The 25,501-nt window shown below is 42.4% G+C and overlaps 1 protein-coding gene across 5 annotated transcripts in view; it reads right to left on the bottom strand.

Annotated features, from left to right (window-relative positions):
* Nucleotides 1–25,501, bottom strand: part of skor2 (SKI family transcriptional corepressor 2) — a 97,160-nt gene that overhangs the window by 16,015 nt on the left and 55,644 nt on the right. Inside the window, exon 1 of one of the 5 annotated variants that reach the window (XM_035390167.1) lies at nucleotides 6,287–6,510. The exons of the other annotated variants lie outside the window; for them this stretch is intronic. The gene's annotated coding sequence lies outside the window, so the exon portion shown is untranslated. Of the gene's footprint in view, nucleotides 1–6,286; nucleotides 6,511–25,501 lie in introns of those variants that run through there. 5 annotated transcript variants of the gene reach the window in all.

The raw sequence follows: 25,501 nt of genomic DNA, 5'->3' as shown, positions 1-25,501 counted from the left end.
TCAATGCTAAATTTAATTAATACGTTGTTAATCAACTCAAATGTGCTCAAATTAGTCAGCTCGAAGTTTGATGTAAAACAGAAGCATGGGCTGACAAGTTAAATACAATAATTTCAGCAAAGCAATACATATTCAAAGAATACATATTGACGCACACATAGACATATAGCTGTACAGAAGCACATCATACATCTAAAAATGTTTTCCATCAGCAACAAAAAAAGCCATTTTAAAACAGATCTATTATTGAAATCAGAAAGATAATTTGTTAATTTTACAAGAAAACAATAACAATAACTTTACAGAAACTGTAAAAAGAAAAAGAAAAAAAGACAGAAAAAAGAAAACGATGTCAAAAGACCTACGAATTCATTGGCAGTTTAAAAAGTCATATCTTTCATGAACTTTCAATAGATGCACAAAAAGTGATGGACGGGATTTGGGGGTCCTGGGAGAGGAGAGCAGTTTGACGCACGTTGAGGTTTCCCCACGTGGGGTGAGAACTGCACCCATGCCGTTAGTCCAGTGCAGATAAATAAAGGACAGGTCTGATGGGCTTAGGTGCGTCTGTACTGAAGTGGACAGCCGCTACGAAGCAGCCCGCGCCAGTACTAAGTGTACTAAACGAGTGCGCATGGCAGCAGTCCGGCTCAGATAAGGGACGGCGTGTAACCTCCGCGGCTCCAGCTTCGCCCCCTTTGCCGATGCGCGAAGGCGTAAAAATGCAACCGAGAGGACCATCATGGAGGAAGAGAGCTGCAGCCAGCAGCCCCACAACAGCAGATAAGGGAGTTCAAGCATCGATGGCTGCGGGTACAGCTACAGTTAGCGGAAATAAACCAGTGCTCTTTAGCGCGTGCGTGAATTTGATATTCTTCCTGTATGCCTCTGTAACGTGCTGATCTACTCCGGGAGAAAATGCTACTTTCACTCAGTAGATCGGCAGGCTACGGCGGCAGACGGGGAGCAAGCCAAATTCACGCACACACGAAAGAGCACAGATTTGTTTGCTGTCACAGATCTTTCTGTGACAGCAAATATTGTAACACTGTAAACATTCTGCATAGAGCAAAAGTAAATTCACACCTTCGCATTCGTCTCTATTTCACGCCCAAAAGTTGTAGGTACGGACTAGCAGAGCGCAGAAATAAAGAAATCAGACATTCGTACGCTCAAGTATCTGCAGCCGTCGGTGCTTAAAGTCCCTATCAGCTGGCCACAGGGGCAGCGGACCTGTGCCTACGGTCTACCTGCGCACCTGTGCGTGAAGTACACCCCTCTAAAGCCCAGGTGCCTACGGTCTACCTGCACACCTGTGTATGAAGTACACCCCTCAAAAGCCCAGCTGCCTATGGTCTACCTGCGCACCTGTGCATGTTGTTTACCCCTCTGAAGCCCAGCTGCCTATGGTCTACCTGAGCACCTGTGGGTGAAGTACACCCCTCAAAAGCCCAGCTGCCTACGGTCTACCTGCACACCTGTGTGTGAAGTACACCCCTCTGCAGCCCAGCTGCTGGACTGTACGTGAGAGGCAGTGCTGGACAGTCAGATGAGCTTCAGAGGGGAACGTGTGCCTGTCCGAGCTCCTCCCGAACTGGCGGACAGTCAGATGGGCCTACACAAATCATCGGCCGTTCCTAGCTGGGAGAGTAAGCCTGGATTATAATAGGATGTATAAGGACTGACAGCAATGTTCATACACCTGTGCATGCCTATTTAATACATGGTGAACTTAACTTACCGCCACCAACATGAAAGAGATTCTTTTAATTGAACAAGCCGCCATAGCAAAAACAGCGGTAAGGTGCATTATGAACTCCATAGTGCAGTTTCTGTCTATAGAGCATTAATACAGCAGTAGCTGTAGCTGTAACATTCCTTGAGTATGAAAGAGAATAATATAAAGATACCAGAGTCGTACACTCAAGTTCCTCCTTAAGGATTAAGGACTCTCTGGTTTCTTTATTTTTAGGCTTCACCAGTCTGCGCCTCTCTAAGTTTTGGGTGTGGGCCATTTTGTGTGAGTATGAAAAAGGGATTAATGCAAAGGCGTTAACTTACTTTTACTCTATGCAGAATATTTACAATATTACAATATTTACTGTTACAAAAAGATCATACAGATGTACTGGTTGAAAACTGTGGCACGGCATGCACATACTCTTTAATAATGACAACAATAAGACAAACATTTCAAAGAAAGCCTACATTGGTGTACTAAGCACATGACAAAGATCACTAGAAACAATCAAAGCAGTGATTAAAAAACCAAAAAAACAATGAGGTAATATACTTATATAGATACTCAGCAGCCAGATCAATAGAAAAAAACACACAAAATTACTTTTAAATTAATTACAAAGAAAGAAAGGTGAAAAGGTGAGTTTTCAAAAAACAGCTCCAGTCAAGAACAAGACCCAACCACCTGTAAAATTAAAAACTGTCCAGTGCTCTACAACATTATTTTCTCAATGCTCAACACCATGTCTGCAGTTCTTTTAAACAAAAGACCCTTCCCCACAGTGAATGTAAAAAGCAGGTATTACCTGTAAAACAGGAGAAAGTTCACTAATGAGAACAGGTCATTTAGATTGTGATAAGAGGTTCTAATTGCACCCATGTTCTAGAGGACATGAGTTGAAGTTCTTTGTGATTTCGTCTGTAAAATAACAGAATCGATTTAGCTCATTATACATTGTTTGTCTTTGAAAACTTCATTTTCGAGAATTTGTTTGCTTTCAGTGACCAGATGTCCAAAATCCTATTCAGGTTCCCACTGTGAATTTATCTGTCAGTCCACCGGTTTGTTAATCAATTAATAACAATATACAATAAATGCAATCTCTTTCTAAAATATTCAGGTGCCACAGTATCCACCACAGGAAATAATTTGTTGTTGCTGATTATAACAGTGCTTAAATTAATATGGGGCATTCATACTTAGCAGCATGCCTACCAGTTTCCAAAGGAAAACCTGATTCCACCCAAGTTTAATGACCTGTTAATTGATCTCAAGTATGAATTAGGCACTTATAACAAAGTGCTCTCCGAGGCCACATTATGCATATATGTGTTGTGTGATTATTAAAAAGTAATCAATCAGTTCAGTTATTAGGCTGCTAACCAACGTGATGTGATGCTCCCTTTAGAAATAAGTGAAATTTCTGAATTTCTGTACGCACACTTCACAGTTGTGAAAGGGTCATGGACAGAAGAACAGCTGATATTGAGAGAAGGCCTTTCAGTCTATCTAGGCTCATTATTTACCTGCAAGACAAGGCCAGCGGTTTGCTGCCTTGCCATTGGAGAGCTGCAGGTGAGCTGATTTTCTATATTGTGGCAAAATCAGTAGCAAATTTATACCCAGGAAAAAAAATTCAGACCAAGGATGAGATGAGGTAACTGTGCAGTCAACGGCTTTAACGGGTCAATGAAGTCCTGACTAACAGCTGGAGCCTGTGAACCATTTCCACAAATTAATAAAAATACAAATGAAACACGTTTGCTAAAGTAAGTGCAACATGTACATTTAGTCTCCATCTGTCCCCTTTCATTACATTCAACTGGAAATTCAGTACCTTCTGTACCGCATAATTACTCATCACAGATTTTATACATAATTAGTACTATAAGATAATTGGTCATGTTAATTAACACAAAAGTAAAGCTTTCCATTATGGATTTTATTGCTGTGTACTCAAGATACAAGGACAGCATTTCCACTGTAGTATGGCATGGAGTTTTTTTTACCTTGAACACTGTACTGAACACTGTGCCAATCACTGTGCTGAACACTGAGCTGAACACTGTGCCAATTACTGTGCCAAGCATTGAGCTGAACACTATGCCAATTACTGTGCCAAGCATTGAGCTGAACACTGTGCCAAGCACTGAGCTGAACACTGTGCCAATTACTGTGCCAAGCACTGACCTGAACACTGTGCCAATTACTGTGCCAAGCATTGAGCTGAACACTGTGCCAATTACTGTGCCAAGCACTGAGCTGAACACTGTGCCAATCACTGTGCCAAGCACTGAGCTGAACACTGTGCCAATTACTGTGCCAAGCACTGACCTGAACACTGTGCCAATTACTGTGCCAAGCATTGAGCTGAACACTGTGCCAATTACTGTGCCAAGCACTGAGCTGAACACTGTGCCAATCACTGTGCCAAGCACTGAGCTGAACACTGTGCCAATTACTGTGCCAAGCATTGAGCTGAACACTATGCCAATTACTGTGCCAAGCATTGAGCTGAACACTGTGCCAAGCACTGAGCTGAACACTGTGCCAATTACTGTGCCAAGCACTGAGCTGAACACTGTGCCAATTACTGTGCCAAGCATTGAGCTGAACACTGTGCCAATTACTGTGCCAAGCACTGAGCTGAACACTGTGCCAATTACTGTGCCAAGCATTGAGCTGAACACTGTGCCAATTACTGTGCCAAGCACTGAGCTGAACACTGTGCCAATTACTGTGCCAAGCACTGAGCTGAACACTGTGCCAATTACTGTGCCAAGCACTAAGCTGAACACTGAATTGGCGTGTGAAGCTCAGCACCCGTGGCCATCTTTCTGGTTTTAACATAATTTACTGTTGACGTGGCAGGGAAGTCATTCATATTCACTGTTTAATAGGATCACATGTATTACCACCAAACTCAGAAAACTGGTCTCCCTTCCATCTGTGGTAAGACCATAATTTTGTCCATTACTCATTTTCAAAGTGAAAGAAAATAACTTGGACAGTCAGGACAATGCAGTGTTGAATGAATGAATATGATCTAAATCCTCTCTCAGAAACGTCTAACTATATTTGATACCCTTGTCATCCTTCTAAGAACCTTTTCGAGGGCTTCTACTCTTTGACCTCATAGTCTGAGCCCCAAAGCTGAACACAGCACTCTACATGCAGTCTGTCAGAGACACACACCTGGGCTCAGTCTGCAGCCACCCTATACCAACTACGAATAACAAGTGTTTTCTTCACATACAGTTATGGAAACTTACTTGCGATGAATTGGTGTTTTAATACGCCAAGGGGATTTGTTAATGAATTGAGCAGCAGTTTTGAAACATTTAAAAATTTTGTATAGTAGCCACTTTTGGGGTTTCAAAACGCATTATGTTAACGGCGTATTTAAACGGCCTTCAATGTTTTGCCAACTTACACAAATGTTCTTGTAAAGATTATTTATGCAAATATCTCAACACACATCCTTGGGTACTCCACTTCCCAGGACATCCCGCTCTGCTCTGATACACATCCCTGAGGGATTAAACGTCCCACAAAACGCTGCTTATCTATCCCTGGGGAATTTATTTTCCATAACACCCTGCTCATCGCCAAACATGTCCTGATAACACTGATACATATCTCAATAGAACTCCACTTCCCACAACACCCTGCTCATAGTGACACATCATATCCCTGGAGGACTTTATGTCCCACAATGCCCTTCATGGATGTGATCCCTCTGATTGTAACCATATCGTCTGTCCCAATATAAATCTTGAATATCCACTCTGAGATTACTTTGATTCTCACTGATCTCCATTTGATAAATCACTACTGTGATATGAACCTTGCTTTTTTCAAGAATAATTCTGAACTCTTCTTAACATATTCCAAAAAGGTATGGGATGCATGTATAAAATGAACAGGTCATAATTTCTAGGACCTTTACATTCTTCTTTATAATACATTAATATTATACAGCCTTGCTTACAGTCAACAGCTATTAAACTATAAATATGTCTAAAGTTATTTTTTGTCTTCCTCTACTACTAACACCACCACAACCTCATGACAGTATTGTCGTAAACTTCACGGTACTAGATGCAAATTAGCATTTTGTGACAACTTCTGTAAAGAATCTCTCTGCAAAGAAATTTCATCTGAAATAACAAACAACCCCAACCCCTCCAACACACCCATGCCCTTAATTTTAATGCTTTAATTTCTAATGTCCCTTTTGCAACAGCAAGGTTGAAAATAGCAGTTGGGATTACCCCTATTTTTTCTGGCTCCCATTTTACAACATTAAAAAATATTTTATAATCTAATTTTCATATAGGCCTATTAGACAATACCAACTGTTCTATAAAGGTTCATCTGAGCGCAAGCAAACACGTAACAAGTACCTACAGACCAGTGATCACACGAATTAAGGCAGTAAATTGATTATTTTTTTTAGCGATCGCTCAACTCATATTATCCGGTAAGCGTGCCACTGAAATACATCGGCATGTACAATCATCTGCAGTTGGTATCTTACCGTACCGAATACAGGATGCGGCGTAACTTGTCTCGGCAAAACTGAGCTGCGCCCGTTTTCTGCATGCCCTGCACCCCTTCCCGTCTTCTGACAAGAACACAGTGTTTCTTTCCTTGACTTTGTCAGGTAAAGTTGGACAGCGTGAAAATTCAACGTGTTCTGTAGATCTGTTTCGCGCGTCTCGAACGGCTCTTTTCTCTTCTGTTGCGCGTGCCGTCTAACATCGAGGTTATGCCAGGGGATATGAAACCGTGAAAAGAAGAGAACGAAGAGGAGAGAAATTACACAGGCGCGCTATCGGACAACAGAGACAAGCGTGAAAATTACACTCCTTTCAGCCAATACAAACACTTCACACAGGGAACGCGACCTGAACGAATAGCAGCGGCCTTTACACTTGTGAAATCCCATTTAATAGGATAAGAAAATGAACACTTCCAATTCATGTCGGTCTGTGTACACCTTGTACGAAACTAGCGCATTCTCGCACAGTGAAATCAATTAGCCTACCTAACTACGCAGATGTTCCGGCTTACAATTAAACTACACATCCCGATGCTACAAAAAGTTAATTTGAAATATTATAATTAAAAGAAAGAAGAAACATAGCCTCGTTCAGATCCATATAACGCTCTTAATGTTTTAAAAGCAATATAGGCTATTCATACTTCATGGTTAAACAAATTAAAGAAAAACACACATTGTAATGCGCGTAAGGCTTTTCAAGAGAAAGTACAATATAAACTTGAAATAAATCAGGGAAATTGGGTTAAAATGAGATTGATAAATTAACATAAACGAACAACGTGCACTAAACTGTAATTCGGATTTAAACGTCCATATTAAAGAGCACAAAAAATGTGATATTTAAGCATACACTCTATTAAATTCATGATGAAGTACAAAAAGTAGGCCCAATATAGGCAACATAAGCAGTCATTGCTGGTCATGTTTAACCTTATATCCTCAAACTCAACACTTTACAAGTACAGGGCACTTGACGGCGACTATGGATTTACTGCTAGTTTACCGAAGGTAGACTACTTGAATTGTAGTAGATAGGCTACTTAAGTCAAAAGACTTAGGAAATGATGCTTTTGTCACACATAAACTGTCTCAAGCTAAAACTTCAACTGATCGAATAAAAATAACATTCCTCTTAAGTATTAGGCTTCACACCATTCGAAGCGGCACATTTAATTTGCATTTATACAGCTGGACCCGAGGACATATACAAGTCTTAATTCAGTAACTTCAAAATTTTGATAAACATAAATCGGTTATAGACTACTTATTCCAGTCCAAGAATACAAGGGGATGAAAAAGAAAACACGTTGTAATTATATCTGGAAATGATGAGCAGTGGAGATATCCGAACTTGCACTCAAACAGAAAACATTTAAATAAGGCAATATAAAAATCGATTAATAGCTACACTTAGCATGTATCCTCACGTGCGAATTAAACATAAACGAGTTCTTAAATATTATATTATAACTTATTATTCTAATTATTTCAGACTAGAGACCAGACTAGATGTAAGTTCACTGTAATTTCCCAACCCCATTTTGTCTGTACATAATATGTTTCTTAACGTACATCGAGTTTGCTGATTGACAGATGGCAGAAGACTTTATTAAAAATGATCTGCGCAACGTTTAAACCTGACGGGTCCACCGTTAATAACGGGCGACCATGAAAACAGGAATAAGCAGGCGCGCACAACCACACAAGAACACGCGAAATAACGAGGCTCTTAAATTGTGACATTTTCTCCCATTTAAGTTGCAGGCAAACTGCATTTGTCAGCTGCGACAACGAGTAAAGGGCCAAGTAACGCAGTCTAGTCTTAATAGGCTTCGGCCTAACAGATGAAGTGCGAATAAACTGTGAGCCCTCTAGTAGCACCTACAAGATGTTAGAATTCAGTTAGAAGCAGTGAAAATGTAGTTTAGCAAATAAGTAACATAACTTGTTTCTATTCGTTATAAACAATCTGAATACACCTTACTTCAGCAACAAACTAAATCACTTCAGACCGAAAAAATTTATGGTGAAGTATTCAGATATCTAAAGCTATGATGTCATTGGCCTTATGTTACACAGTGTGTCAGTGTCTTTGATAAAGACACTGCATAACAGCCTGACCCTAAATGACCCCCTGCAGCTAAAAACACTGTAATGTACTCAGAATCCGTGTCTACAGATAGCCTCTGGAAACTCAGCAGAAAAAAAGTTTAGGCATTTTAGTTTTCATTCACACAATACAAGTGTCTTGGATGACAAAAATGCTGAAATGAAAATATTGTCAAAGCTATTATTTTTTTACTGAATGTCCCTTGTAGTGTGGGTTTCAGCATAGTATAAAAAATAGTTCTTCAGATTAAGACTACACTCACAACCCCTACAGGGGAGAAAAATGAATTGCTGGGTCTTGGGACTTATGGAGCTGCATTGTCTCCCAACTCTAAATTTCCCCCCTCAGAAAAATCACACAAATTAGTGTAACCTCTCATTTAATCAACCAAATCAAAGAATGAATCAAATCCCAAATAATTTCGGACAGTTAATTGGAATTGCAGGTGTTAGACATGAAAACTTATTTACAAAAAGGTATTCATCCTACATTTGTAAAATATGTCCTAGCTAAAAAAAAATAATAATAATTATAAGCAAGACATTTGAAATGGACATTCACTGTATTGCACTAAATAAAACCTAGAACTCTTTTTACTTTAGTCCATGTTGCAGGGGGTGGTTTTAGGTTTTACTCAGTTATCCAGCTAACTCTGTAATCCTGCTTCCTGATACAAGCCCCTGGAGACCTACTGGGGCAGCAGGTTTTTCAACAAATAATTGATCCATGCAGGGTACTACACAGTCAGCTCCCCATGCCCGGCGTCTTGGTTCTGAATTGGGCATTGATTTTAAGGTGAAAAACAAAACCAGCAGACCCCTTGAATTTTACCTTGGTGCTTTCCTATTGGTCACCTAAAAAGGCCCAGCTCCTCCCCATCGCCATCCTCTCATCACTCCTCTCTCACCCGTTTGAGCTGTGTAATTTACCAGCTTCGATCACCTCAAGATACCTCCCCAATGAGTCCATGCATGTTCTCCAATAAAGGGGAACCCTGCCACACCTGTTCTCCATGAGGGCCAATGAAATGGAACCGTGTTATCTGTGACATCACTCACCACATCTTGGAGCTCTGTTCTAGAATGCCTCATTCACCCAGAACGTGCCATTGAAACTGTGCTTAAATGTATAGTACCTGATGCAGTTCCAGGGACATAAAATTACTGTTGTGCGATACACACTACCACTTCATTCTAAGACTTGGCACTTCCCTTAGCTAATCGACTCATGTCAGTTGCTGTGGAAAGTGGACTGTTGTAAACTACAGCTTTTAGACCTGCTTGCATTTAACCTCCCACTTAAACTTGACAGGTGGAAAAGAAAGGAGTGTACACTTGTATAACAGCTTTTGTTTGTGCCACTCGGTAGCTAATGCTATGCTTTTAGTGTTTTAATTCTTGTTCTATACACAGGGCTTAATTATTGCTGTCCTTACCATATGCACTTATATAAACCCCTTTGATAGTCTGGTTAGTAATCCTGAATGAAAGGTTCAGCCAAATAAATACATAGAAAAAACAGCATAATTATTTTTCTGTATATTCCATCAGATTAATTGTGTTTGCATTGTAATCTAAAATCTAATTTCTTATTCTTTCTATGGATTAAACAGAAACTATATTACATCCTACATATCAAACCGTTGTACACGGAGCATAGTTGCTGCTAGTAACTGTAACAGGTTTCGTACATCTTATTTGGTTACTCTTAAACATTCCTCGGGCAGAGCACTGTAAATCATAATCATAAAAAGTGTTATGAATTACAGCCACACGTTAAATGAAGTGTTCCTAAAGCACTCAAGAAGCACGTGCAATGCCTTCATTACCACCGCATAACACCTTTATTAATCATTCATAAATGTACCCAGGAATTTTAAGTGAGGTGACATAATGGGTTATTTCTCATTTGAAAAGGTCGTTTTACGTATCGTGTGTCACGGTGTCATTCATAAATACGTTGTGTTATTAATGTTATATTAATGTTGTGTTATTAACGTTATATTAATGTAAGCATTATGCATGTGTAATGTATGCCATTTAGGACAGGAAAGACTGTGTGCATTCAGCATCATACTCCAGAATAACAGCAGTTATCTGGCATTACTGTCCTCCCCCTGTCCTCATTACTAAAAACAAAATGGCGCCCAGTACATCCTCTGTGATCAGTTTCATTTATATGCTATTTATTTGAGGCAATTAGTTTGGTTTAGAATTTTATCAAATATAGTTATGATCTTTCCTCTAAATATATTCATTATATTTATCTGCCCGGCTTCTACCGGTTTCTCTCATTTCAGACCGTAAACATAAACAAATACGGGTGACACTGGCTATCCAAAATAGCTCGTTCATTTACATGGGATTTGGCTGGATTCGCATCACTGAAAAATCCTCCCAATTCGCTGAAAAATAGCAGGTTTCGAAACGGTGACGGAAATCAGCGCTGAAAGTAAACACCACTGATCTATGCTCCCGCTAATGGTCGGATCCAGAGTATCGAAAGGCCGAGGAGGTAGGGGCAAATGCGGATCACAATTAAGCAATGTTGCCTAACTTCTGCATTCATAATTAACAAATTGGTTCAGAGCCAGTTCTTTTATGTCTTTATTATTGAGCATCTTCCAGCTAGCTTGACTCAGACAATCTTACTTTAAGGACCTCATTGATCAGGTGTCATTCCTCTCTAAATGCAGCAAGCATCTTTAGGGCATCACGTTAAGTGCTTTCCCTCAGTTGCTCTCATTGGCGGCTTGTAAACAGCTTTTAATGTGGCTATTAGTGTAAAAGGACAGGAAACAAAGGGAAAACAAGCCCCTTCATTATTAATGAGCAGGTTTAATCTGTTGCTTAATCACCATTGTTTGCACATAGCAGGCAAGCAGTGGTCAAACAGCACCGCTCCACTGGAGAGACAGGCAGGAAGTTAATGAACGACCCGAGAGTCGCAGATCCTGATCAGTGTCAAGGCTGGAGGAACCGGATGTCTTCTCCTTCCCCCCTGTTTTTATACACATTTAAAAGGCAATAGAGCTGATCACCAGAGAAAAATAAATCAAGTTACACAAACATGTCGGAGAAAATCTAACTTGCGTATTTAAGGTCCTGTGACAGGACCATGTCCCCCCACCCCAAAGCTGATTCTTATTAAAGCAATGAAAACAAAGTCTATACAGGGATCTGATGGGATTCATTACTATGTCACATTGAGGATGAATTCACCATATTCTTGTGCAGCTTTCAGGCAGGGTTAGAATGGACGCTTAGGGTGGGGTAGGGTGGACCCTAAGGGTAGGGGTAGAGTGTATTTAACCCATCACTAATACAAATCTTTTAAACACATTTAAAGTGTTTGGAAACTGCTCAGTCGACTGAAAAATCACCGTGGTGTCTTGAAATCATAACTAAATAAGTTCCCATTGTGAAAAAGCAGAGTCCAGCTTAGATAGATAACGTTCTATAAGCTTGTTGAATGTGCGTATGATGCACACTATATCTGGACATGTTACTTTGGGCTTTGCATATGTGGACTGTACATGTTCTGACTATTAAGACAAATTTTCTCTTGGAGGATGATAAAGAATCTATCTGTCTATCTATCTATCTATCCACCCAGCCGTCCATCCATCCATCCACCTGTCTACCTATCAATCGATCAAAATATAGGTGATAATTTACATGATTTATAATTTAAATGATGAATACTTTTCACTTCATCTGTAAATCTGCAGATCCCTTTCCCAAAGCCAGTTCAGCGCTCTGAGACATTGAGTTTTTATTTGCACAACAAAGTGAAATTCATGTAACAGTCACAGCGCACATCTCCATTTCTGTCTCACCCACTCCCCCTTATCCGCTCAGAGCAAACCAGCAGGCATAAATGAAACCGTAGCGTGCTCGGCTGTTCACAACAACGCAGCAGCACATGGTTTAGATTGTTCTTACAGTACATTATCGGGAAATGGACATGTTGTGGTGACGCTGGTTTCTTAAATCCATATTATTTACATTTGCCATCACTAAATATTGTCACTTGAGCTTGATCTCCCCCCCTCGGCTTCTAACCCCTTTTCCTCTCTGACCGCCACTGAAAATTTGGGTGTCAATATCAGATCACCGGTCGTCCCCCGCGGTCCACATGAGTATTAATTGTGTAATCCAGTCATCTGCCATGTAATCCCTTGGAACATATAGTAGGAAATCTGGATGGAGCGCAGATTAAATTGTTTACTGTTTGTGCAGTCATTGCGCACAAAGCAAAAAAAGGAAAGAGTGATGTATTTATGAACAGACGTGCGAGGCCTCTCACTCTCCATGTTTTGAATCGGTGTCTTTCCAGGGGCTTGCTTTGTTTTAGTAATCAGATCGAAGGCGGACCTTGATACAAACACCGTCTTGTTTTCCGCTGCGAGTGAAATTAATGCTAAGAGTGAAATCCTAGATAACGCGGAGCTGAGATTCCACTGGCAAAAACAAATTTTGCTTGAACTTGTGACCTCAGGCTCACAAATAAATTTATTTACACAAATCTTGTTTTCTGTGTATAATTGTTTTCCATTTTTTTGAAAAGCTTTTCAGTTTTGAAATCCTTTCAATAAGCATAACAACATGACAAAATCATGTTTTCAATGTGGGTTTTCAGGAAAGGAATACACATATAATCACACCAATACGAAAATATAATTTTGGAGGATCCTGACTGGGGTAGTGCCTTAATGACCATTCCCTCCTTCCCAGCAAATGTGGGTGGGGATCTCTTAAATTAAAGTGAGAATTAAGTTAAGGTTAATATTGGAAAGTGTTCATATAAAAATGTCAAACTTGTATTACAAGTAACATTAATAGCAGGTATCCAGAAGGGAACGTGATATTCATGTTAAACTGTGCATCTCCCTCCCCTCTAATAATAATAATAATAATAATAATAATAATAATAATAGGCAAAATTTCCACATGTAATGTTTTGACTGATTGGGAGAATGTGTAAAACAGTGGTCTTTAACTCCAGTCCTGGAGGGCCACAGTGTCTGCAGGTTTAACTCCAGTCCTGGAGGGCCACAGTGTCTGCAGGTTTAACTCCAGTCCTGGAGGGCCACAGTGTCTGCAGGTTTAACTCCAGTCCTGGAGGGCCACAGCGTCTGCAGGTTTAACTCCAGTCCTGGAGGGCCACAGCGTCTGCAGGTTTAACTCCAGTCCTGGAGGGCCACAGCGTCTGCAGGTTTAACTCCAGTCGTGGAGGGCCACAGTGTCTGCAGGTTTAACTCCAGTCCTGGAGGGCCACAGCGTCTGCAGGTTTAACTCCAGTCCTGGAGGGCCACAGTGTCTGCAGGTTTAACTCCAGTCCTGGAGGGCCACAGTGTCTGCAGGTTTAACTCCAGTCCTGGAGGGCCACAGGGTCTGCAGGTTTAACTCCAGTCCTGGAGGGCCACAGTGTCTGCAGGTTTAACTCCAGTCTTGGAGGGCCGCCATGCCTGCAGGTTTAACTCCAGTCCTGGAGGGCCACAGTGTCTGCAGGTTTAACTCCAGTCCTGGAGGGCCGCCATGTCTGCAGGTTTAACTCCAGTCCTGGAGGGCCACAGTGTCTGCAGGTTTAACTCCAGTCCTGGAGGGCCACAGTGTCTGCAGGTTTAACTCCAGTCCTGGAGGGCCACAGTGTCTGCAGGTTTAACTCCAGTCCTGGAGGGCCACAGTGTCTGCAGGTTTAACTCCAGTCCTGGAGGACCGCCATGTCTGCAGGTTTACCTCTAGTCTTGGTGGAACGCAATGTCAGGTTTGTATGGTTTCTGTTCAATTAGCAGCCACTTAATCCCCAGGAACAAGGTGTGCGACTCTTTAGCCAGTTAATGACTTAAATTAAGCACTTAAAACCACCACGGACACCTGACTCGGTGTAACTCGCCCCATTGACCCAAGGCAGGTACAGGACGGCCCCTAAAAAGCATGTGTGTTTTCAGGAAGCACTACCCAAACTTGGGCCAAGGAAAAGCATGCCATGTTTAATCAAACACATTTATTCCATATTATTCCCTATTAAAAAAAACACCTCCGATGGATTTCCTATGAAGCCCATGGATTTTACACATAATCTTTCATCACAATGATCAGCCACCATTTAATTCACAGCCCCACATTATAAACTATCACAGGCCAATGGAACAAATTAAATTCAAAGCCAGTACATCTACTCCTTTTATATATATGCTACTTCATCCATTCCTTGTGTTTGATACAAAAATGGGAGACCGTGTACTTAATTTTTCTAAAATAAAACGGTAAGTAATGTAAATAAATAATAAAATGTACTTAATTTTTCAAAATACCATTATGTGTCAAAACGTTATCCTCGTAATTCTTAATTTATTTAAACCTTTATCAGTCACTGGCTTTTCCATTGTACACAGTGGAAAAGCCCCAATACAAGAGAATGGCCCAACTGCTCTTTCTCAACAGCTTATATTAACAGCTAACAGCGCAGTCATGTGCATGGGTGTCGGGCGTTTCTGTATGACAGGCATGCACGGATGAGGACAACGTACTGATATCTTTTGGCAGTCAGGATTGTAGAAGGAGTTAATGTAAAGTGTACCCAGACACCCAGGTCTGGAAAATGATTTGATATGAAGTTTACTCACTGATAGAAGACTCAGTTGATCCCAACCAGGGTATGATGAGAACAGAATGCTACGTTTCATTTTTCCATATTAATGGCAGTAATGATAAACCATTAAAAAAAACCGCCTTGAGCACAGACACTCACCAAATGAGTAAACAACAGCAATAACAATAACAATTAAAGCCGCGTTCATAAAAATCCATTCCTTAAACCTGTCCGTGTTTTTATTATTAACACGTGTTGCTCAGCAACAGAGACTGCACTGATGTAATCACGGCTTAATGTAACTGAAGCATGTTGTGTCTCTCAATACGTCATATACATGCCACCCTTTATTTTAAAAAATAATACTGAAATAAACACATCCACGCACACACACACACACACACACAAACACACGATACTATCATATTTACAAAAGGTTTAGTGTTACCGTTCTTAAATCAAAACTGAAGCAACGACACTATTAAGTAAAGTCATGATTTAAATGGCAGATGAGTACCCAGGTTTGTGTGAACAGTGGATTACAGTAATCACTATCAAAACAAATATTCCCTGGACATGAGTTGTTATTTTCTGAGGGTTTTCAAAATAATCCCCTCCAGGGAGATTATCATTTTCACCCAAGTTATAAATGGCCAAATTCTTTCAAGTTTCATTTTCACAGACAGAAAAAAAATATGATGAAAGAATCTGCAATTTATTTAAAATGTTTATCAGCAATGCATCCATATTAAGATTGGTATTATGGAGCACGGGTCAGTGGAGGCTATTTTTATCATTACTTTAATGGCACTACTGGGTTGGTTGGTTGGGGCTGGATCGGTTGGTTGAGATTTGGTTGGTTGGTTGGTTGGTTGGGGCTGGGTCAGTTGGTTGGGGCTGGATCAGTTGGTCGGGGCTGGATCAGTTGGCTGGGGCTGGGCCAGTTGGTTGGGGCTGGGCCAGTTGGTTGGGCTGGGTTCGTTGGTTTGGGCTGGGTCAGTTGGTTTGGTCAGTTGGTTGTGGTTGGGTCAGTTGGTTTGGGCTGGGTCAGTTGGTTTGGTCAGTTGGTTGCGGCTGGGTCAGTTGGTTGGGGCTGGGATGGTTGGGGCTGGATCAGTTGGTTGAGGCTGGGATGATTGGTTGGGGCTGGGTCGATCTTCTTTCTTGATGGTACAGTAAGTTCATATGTATTACTTTTACCAGAACTATCAGATGACTGATACTCAGATAATATTCCTGTTTTAGAGATATTTCTTATCATCATACTGAAAGTGCAAGTACTGTAAATTCTACAAAATCTTTTGTTTCGCAAACTACTTCCCTCTAAATAAATGATTTGTGTAATAAAACAGGACATTTAAAAAATTGCTTGATTCTGTGGGTCCAGGCACACAGAGAACACAGTAGGTACATTCTGTGCCAGTGTTCTAAGTCACTTTTCTTTTCAAAATGACCAGAACGTAACAGACAATGATTGATTGTTATAATCGGTCTGATACCAGTGCTTCGAAAAATGAGAAGCCAGTGTTTAATGCAATGGCTGCAGAAGGAGATTAAGGGATTTCTCACGTTTAAGCACCGGATCTTCGGATTAAAGCTCGGCGTGTCCGCTCAACATTTGTAGATTCATATAAAAGACTGGAAAATGGTGAAGTGTGCATATGTCATTGGCACTTGACAATATAAAATTACCTATGATATATATTTTGGTGACACGTGATTAAATCAATTAAGAGGTTAATCCCACATACTCAATAAAAGAGGTTATTCCTACATACTCAACCACATATTTATCCTGCATGCCCAACCAGAGAGATTTATAAAACATTCAGAGCTGTTTTTCACCCATACAGCAGTTTTCTGCCTCTTCATCTCTGAATCTATCCCTATCTGCCTCTCTTCCACTCTGTCTGACACACATGCACGTGCTCTCTTTCTCTCTCTCACACACACACACACACACACACACACACACACTCCCGCTCTCTCACACACACACAGACACACTCCCGCTCTCATATGGACACACACACGCACACACACACACACGCACACACACTCCCGCTCTCACACACACACACACACACACACGCACACACACTCCCGCTCTCTCACACACACAGACAGACTCCCGCTCTCATATGGACACACACACACACACACACGCACACACACTCCCGCTCTCACACACACACACCCTCACACACACTCCCACTCTCACACACACACACACACACACACTCCCGCTCTCATATGGACACACACACACACACACACACACACTCCCACTCTCTCACACACACACACAGACACACACAGACACACTCCCGCTCTCATATGGACACACACACACTCCCGCTCTCACACACACACACACAGACACACTCCCGCTCTCATATGGACACACACACACTCCCGCTCTCACACACACACACACACAGACACAGACACACTCCCGCTCTCATATGGACACACGCACACACGCACACACACACACACACACACACACACACTCCCGCTCTCACACACACACACACACACACTCCCACTCTCATATGGACACACACACACACACACACACACACTCCCGCTCTCACACACACACACACACACACACACACTCCCGCTCTCACACTCACACACACACACACACACTCCCGCTCTCATATGGACACACACACACACATGCACACACACTCCCGCTCTCACACACACACGCACACACACGCACAAAAACACTCCCGCTCTCACACACACACATGCACACGCACATACACACACGAACACAAACACAAACACTCCCGCTCTCACACACACACACACACACGCACACGCACGCACCCATGCCCACACACACACAAACACGCACACACACACACGCACACACACACACGCCCATGCCCACACACGCACACACACACACACACGCCCATGCCCACACACGCACACACACACACGCCCATGCCCACACACACACACACGCCCATGCCCACACACACACACACACGCCCATGCCCACACACACACACTCCCGCTCTCACACGCACACTCACACACACACACACACACACACACACACACACGCCCATGCCCGCACACGCACACCTCGCATGCCCTCCTTGTTATTCCGATGTCTGTCAGCAGCCAGGAAGTTAATGCGTTGTTACGGCTCCCTTTTCTTTTGCCATTGTTAAAACTAAATGAAACAAGGTAATTAGCTTGTTACAATTAAAGTGACTCGACTGGATAAATTGTAATCACTCAAAATGAAGTTAGGCTTCCCTGCAGGTTTGGCCAGCCAGCTGAGCAGTCTCATTTGCATAATTAAAATATACAAATGATAATGGATTTTGTACTCAATATCCAGCGGCTGTAAATTCAGAGAAATATGAAATAACAATAATGGCAGGTCGCCTTGAGGAGATTGGGATGAGGTTCTGTATTTCACAGCTTCGCAACGGAAGGGCTGTTCAAATGGCCGTTTGAAACCAAGGAGAAAATAGATGGAAAACATTAAAAAGTTACACTAGTTAATAATTCCCAGGGTGGGTGACAGGAGACAGACACGCTAAGTGAGGAGGGGACCAATTACAGGGGCAGGTTGTTAGCGGCTGGCGTTCCGGGCCGTGTCGTACCTCAGGGGAAACCTTTTACCTGATTACACGGGACTGGGACTGAATTAAACATCTATAAGGCTGTCCTAAAACAAACTGAAACGAAATTAGACTTTCTCCGGTAGCTTCGAGCAAAAGGGAAGCCCGCTCTTGGAAACAAATGTAGGAATTTTGCATTTTTGGAGGTGGGTGAGACAGCGTGGTGAACAAACCCCTAAACCCCCTCCATTCCCAACAAAACTCCATCCATTCACCACTAAACCCCTCCCATTGACCACTAACCCCCTCCATTCCACCACTAACCCCCCCCATTGACCACCAAACCCCATTTACTCCCCACTAAACCCCCTCCATTCCCCACTAAACCCCCTCCATTCTCCACTAAACTTCCTCCATTGATCACTAAACCCCTTCCATACTCCACTAAACCCCCTCCGTCCACCATTAAACCCCCTCCATTCCCCACTTGAGAACTCTAGATAAATATGTTGTGATCATGAGAAAACTATTTTTATTTTCTTGCAATCTTGAGATAACGGACCAAAAAATGAACTTAAATTTTGCAAGGTCTCTACGGAGTTCTGTAGAATCTTACTTTATGACTTAAGTTTTATGATCAGATTTTTGTCTCTGCCTGCTTTAGGATTACTTCTAATTTGCTTTTCTAAGCCAAATGTTAATATATTAGAATGGATACCCAGGAAATCAGAGGGTAAAATGGCTTTAAAGTTGAATGAGCAAAGTGGAGCTGTATGAAATGGTGCTGGATGTTCACCTCAGTACAGGTAACCTGCTGGCTTACTGACATGCCAGTCATGGAGGTATGCTTACTCTTATTACAAGAGATGAACTTGCATCTTTCAGAGTAGATCAGGTCAGGTGTGCCATCATGAAGGAATTTCCTGTGGAACTTCAAGATGTTCTTAGGAGGCAAAAAGCTGGAGAAGGTTGTAAAAAGATCTCAGAAGCTTTGAATCTTCCTAGGAGCACCATTAAGCCAGGCCATTCAGTTGCATAAAAATATTTTTTTGCATCATAAATGTGTGGAATTCATTGTGTTGGTGAAGGGGAAGACAGGGGATGGATGCCTTCTGAAGGGACTGTGCCTGCCAGTCCAATAATGGAGCACAAACACAGTTTTGTGTCTTAAGAATCATCCTGATAAGAGCACACATCCACAGGCATTAAAAACAAGCACATTTTCACGATATTCCCTTTCCTGCTCCATTAAGACACAAAGTGGGTAGACATCCAACTTGGGGGAGGGGGGGGTCTATCGTAATTTCTTTGTATCTTCTGACATGTCAGAGATCTCCGTAAAGTTTGCCGAAGATCCCAGGTGCTGCAAACGAATGGGCTTCTCCTCTGTAAGAAACAATAACGCGGCTTCAGCTGTAAATAAATAATTAGCAGTAATCAAAGTTAATGGAACCCAAAGGGAGACATTCGCACTGTATTGCAATAATCTCATTTAGGAGACAGTGGATTTAGTGGATAATTGGGCCTAAGTAAAACCCAATTCCCCGGCTCACTTAAGTGGTGCTATTCTCTGTACAAATAAACACGCCAGAAAACACCTCCCCGCGTCTCGGAGTCCAAGAACAAAGCGTCAGAAAACGTCTTCATTCGCGCCGGGAGGTCTAACGTCGCGTCACCTGACCGCGCGGCTACGCGGTTTTTACCTGGTCGCGCTCGCTCACGGCGAGGGGTTACGTTTACTTTCGTTGGCACGAGCGAGCCAACTCGTAGGCCGAGTCCCGCCGACTGGTAGCCAGCGGAGAAGGTGTGGGCGGGAAACGGAGCCAGCGAACGAGAGGCAAACGGCGAGCGTTCACGCACGGCACCGCTTTTTAAAAAACCCCCCCATTTGGCTCCTTCCTCTCCGGTTCCCGTGCCGTCCTCAGCGCCTCCGGTCCTGACAGGCGGCTAATGGGGCGTCGGGTCGACCCGGTTCTGCAGGCCCACTCAGGGGGAAGAGAGCGCGCGCGCCAACGCCCGGGCTCCAGGTGCAGGTGGCACCGACACGGAGCTGAGCCGCGCCCCAGCTGTGCCCTAATGTCGCCGTCTTTGTGTACACACTCACAGGCCCCCCCCCTTTTATTAGGGCCACGCTTCTCTAACGCTACATTTCAATAAAGAAAATAAATTATCTCAGCGGGAAGCGGGCTAAGAGCCAAGCACAGCCCCCCCACCCCACCCCAAACACCCCCCCAGCCCCCCCTAAAAGCCTCATGCTGTCCATCTCTGCATCCCTCCATCCCTCCCTTTCTCTCTCCCTCCCATACAGTCTCTCCCTCTCTCCGCCTACACCGTGAACAAGCCCGGCGTTTATTTTTTTTTTTTAAAAGCTGTGCGTAGGTGCGCGGCCTGTACTGCACATTTAATTGCTCGGTGTAATCCGGTAATTGTTTACTAATTTAGCGTAATCTCTGACAGGCGAAGCTCCGTGGCTCGGTTAACTAAAGACATGCGCCCTCTAGCAGCTAACGGCTGAAATGCGGAAAACACCAGCAGGCTGCTGAATAATAAAAAAAGATTGAAAACGTCTTTAAAGATTTCATTGTTATTTTTACTTACCATCAGTTGATATTAAAATATATAAAAGCAAGTACGTGGGAATCCTTACGAAAGACAGTTTTTAAAACATTAAAACGGAATGATTTTAATAAAACAAAAGAGCAAAAGAAGGCCATTACAGAAATGAGAAGTGATAAGATGATTAAATACTGTTCACCGAAAGGGTAAGCGAAAATTAAATCTTACCATACCACCCCCCTCCACCCCCCCAACCACGTTTTTTCTTCTCTCTTATTTAAAGATTATTTTTAGCGGCATTAGTTTCCACTTCGCTTATTACAAACAGGAGGGATTCAAAGGCATTCTGTGCGCAACCACTTTGAATAAATTACTTACTTTTTTAATTAAATTGGAAATAAAATTTCATCACCTGAGTGGGTGACTGAGAATGAAGTAGAAAGAACCAGCCAGATAGAGGTGGGGTTAGTGTACATTCGAGGGGAACTGCCCTGTGGACCGATCTGTTAAATGTCACGCCCAGGGGCGGAGCTAGCCTGTCATACATATGGGTGCAAGGCGTGATGCGGTCTAAACCATGAGAACTGCAAGTGAAGTGTGCAAAATCAGTCAATTTGGCTCGAGGGAACAAGTCCACAAAACTGCAGACTTGGTGGGGTTAGAGCACACTCATGATGTAGAGTGGGGTTAGTGCACACTCATGATGTAGAGTTGGGGTTAGTGTACACTCATGAAGGAGAGTTGGGGTTAGTGTACACTCATGGATGCGTGGTGGGGTTAGTGTGCACTCATGAAGGAGAGTTGGGGTTAGTGCACACTCATGATGGAGAGTGGGGTTAGTGTACACTCATGATGGAGAGTGGGGTTAGTGTACACTCATGATGTATAGTTGGGGTTAGAGTACACTCATGATGGAGATCTGGGGTTAGTGTACACTCATGATGGAGATCTGGGGTTAGTGTGCACTCATGATGGAGAGTTGGGGTTAGTGTACACTCATGATGGAGAGTTGGGGTTAGTGTACACTCATGATGGAGATTTGGGGTTAGTGTACACTCATGATGGAGAGTTGGGGTTAGTGTACACTCATGATGGAGAGTGGGGGTTAGAGTACACTCATGATGGAGATCTGGGGTTAGAGTACACTCATGATGGAGAGTGGGGTTAGTGTACACTCATGATGGAGAGTGGGGGTTAGAGTACACTCATGATGGAGATTTGGGGTTAGTGTACACTCATGATGGAGAGTTGGGGTTAGTGTACACTCATGATGGAGATCTGGGGTTAGAGTACACTCATGATGGAGAGTGGGGTTAGTGTACACTCATGATGGAGATTTGGGGTTAGAGTACACTCATGATGTAGAGTTGGGGTTAGTGCACACTCATGATGGAGATTTGGGGTTAGAGTACACTCATGATGTAGAGTTGGGGTTAGTGCACACTCATGATGGAGATTTGGGGTTAGAGTACACTCATGATGTAGAGTTGGGGTTAGTGCACACTCATGATGTAGAGTTGGGGTTAGAGTACACTCATGATGTAGAGTTGGGGTTAGTGTACACTTATGATGGAGAGTGGGGTTGGTGTACACTCATGATGGTGATTTGGGGTTAGAGTACACTCATGATGGAGATCTGGGGTTAGAGTACACTTATGCAGGACAAAAGCATTGATAAATGTTTTTGTCCTCCGTAATGGATGGATAAATAAGTGTGTTTCACATTCACACTCATTAGCCAGTAGTGATTTAACTATCTTAACACCAGGCTTCATTCACACCCCACATTAAATTAACAGAAACATTGACTGCATTGATAAGTATACAACAGTTTTAAATCAGGCACATTGTTCTTCTTTGGGTGACCAAAATGCCTATTAAAACCAGATGGCCCTCATTTCCAAGAGTCTATCCTGCACTGTGTACCGAGGTAGACGAACATTAACGTTAGATTTCTTTTGCAGGGGTGAAAAAGAGAGAGAAATTATGTTACTGTTCCTATGACAATGTTGGGCAATATGTTTGTTTTTTACTTTGCATAAAAGCGTGTTCACACACGATTTATAAAATAATATAAAGAATAAGTGCTTAAGGAGCAGTTTACCCACTTCATTCACCACACAGGGTCTGGTCAAGTCTAATTCTTGTTGAAACTCTACCCCCCAGTCCCCTTCCCCCAGTGTCTCCTCAGCACAGTGTATGAAGTCCATATAATATGACGGATGTGTCGAAATCAAAGATTCACAGGTGATCTCTGACCTCCTCGCCGGCAAATGGCCCTGGCATCTGTGCAGAGGCTGTAAACACCGGCTCTCTGTGGTCACCTCTAAGTGGACGGCTTGTGTAGCGGGAATACTGGCTCCAGTGATGAGGTCTGCCCTCTCTCTCTCTCTCTCTCTCTCTCTCTCTGTCTCTCTGTCTCTCTCTCCCTCTCCCTCTCTCTCTCTCTCTGTCTCCCTCTCTCTCTCTCTGTCTCTGTCTCTCTCTGTCTCTCTCTCCCTCTCCCTCTCCCTCTCTCTCTCTGTCTCCCTCTCTCTCTCTCTCTTTCCCCTATTCAAATTTTAAAAATTCAAATACAAATGCTTTATTGGTATGACATTTTTAAAAATACACATTGCCAAAAATCTGCCATAATAATAAAATATAAAAACAAGCAGCAACAACAACAGCAGTAACATAACATTTATTAATTATTAAACTGCTAAATACTATACTACAGCAACATTATACTATTTATACTATATATATTCTCTCTGTCTTTCCTATTCTCTCACTCTCTCTCTCAGTTTTTCCATCCGTCTCTTTTTACTATCCTCTGTCTCTCCCCTCCTCTCTCTTCAGTGTAATCACCCCGCGCGCAGTTCAAAAGATTCTGCTTCGGGTGGCAAAAGTACCATAAAATTTATCTCGATATCCCAAAGTTCCTCTCTACTTGGAGCTCATCTTGAGTCCCTGGAATTCAGAGAATTGTTTCTGTAAGTGTTGTTTACGTGTGTTCTGTGTGTACTCTAAGCATTAGGCAAAGCAAAACAGCAAACTGATGGCTCACTTGAAATCCCAAGTGACATCAGATCCTGTTACAAACTAAGGTCCATATTAATTAGTACAACTCGCGCCTGAGTGTAACAGAACCCGCAGTGTGTGTGTGTATGTGTGTGTGTGTGTAAGTGGGTGTGTGTGTGTGTATGCAAGTGGGTGTGTGTGTATGTGTGCGTGTGTGTAGTACCTTCAAAAATACTCACACTCTGGATACACATTAACAAAGAAATTGTATAAAACTAACAATACCATTACTGAGATATATTTTAATTCTCAAATGCGGCAAAAAAATCTACTTCAATGATTCAGCAGAAGCAACCAGAATAGCACATTCAAATTATAAATACATTTCCCAAAAAATAAAAAAATTCACAAATATTCACGGCCCTGGTTTCAGTACTTTGTACCCCCTCCCTTTGTAAGGATAAAACGATGAGTCATCTTCAGCCTTTCATGAGCTCAGTGACCATATTAGGAGGGAACTTCGAGTATTCCCGCCTAAATAGTCTAAGATTGTGAGACACCCTCTGAACCAGGCCACAAATTTTTTTTAAATGGTTCAAGTCTGAAACTCGAAGGGCAAAACCGTAATGCTGTGGCCTGTTTACCATTTCTTTTTTGATTTGAAGGATCCATTTGCAGCCAAGTTTGAGCTTCCTGGCAGAGGTGAACCAGGTCTTCGGCTTTTATTTTGAAAGTTCTTTCCCTTTCCCCATGGTAGTGGACGATATGTAGGCCATGTCCGAATCAGCGCACTAGCCTACTTTCGAGTATACTTGTTGAGTACGCTGGATGAGAAAGTTGTTAAGTCGGTAAATGTCTAAATGTAGTGCACTTAAAATGCCTGGATGATATACTTATTCCCAGAGTTTTACTGCGTATATTTGGAAGTGTGCTTTTCAGGTAATGAACAACCATTTTGGTCCCATGAATATCACGCGCAGCTCCTCTTTGAAAACGAGGCGCAGCTTCGCGAATGTTTTCCTTCGATAACAACAACAAAATGTTAGCATGGCTACACAAGGGCAGAACATCTAACGGCACTTACACAGTCAGGCAGGAAAACAGAGTGGAGGATATTTTTTGCATTCTGCCCATTGCGTACAAAACTTACGCACTAAACAGTACAGTGTGCTTGGTGGACAGCACATATTTTTAGGACATGGTAGACAGGAGGCCCATTCGGACCCTGGACATTGAACCTTACTAGTGTCCTGCATGCAGTAGACTCTACATTAGCCTCACTAGCAGCCCCACTTACAGTGCTCAATATTAGCCTCACTAGCACCCAGCTAACA

The sequence above is a fragment of the Anguilla anguilla genome, chromosome 14, assembly GCF_013347855.1.
Source record: "Anguilla anguilla isolate fAngAng1 chromosome 14, fAngAng1.pri, whole genome shotgun sequence".
NCBI lineage: Eukaryota > Metazoa > Chordata > Actinopteri > Anguilliformes > Anguillidae > Anguilla > Anguilla anguilla.
The sequence above is the reverse complement of the archived record's forward strand: the minus strand, read 5'-3'. Positions and strand labels throughout refer to the sequence as shown.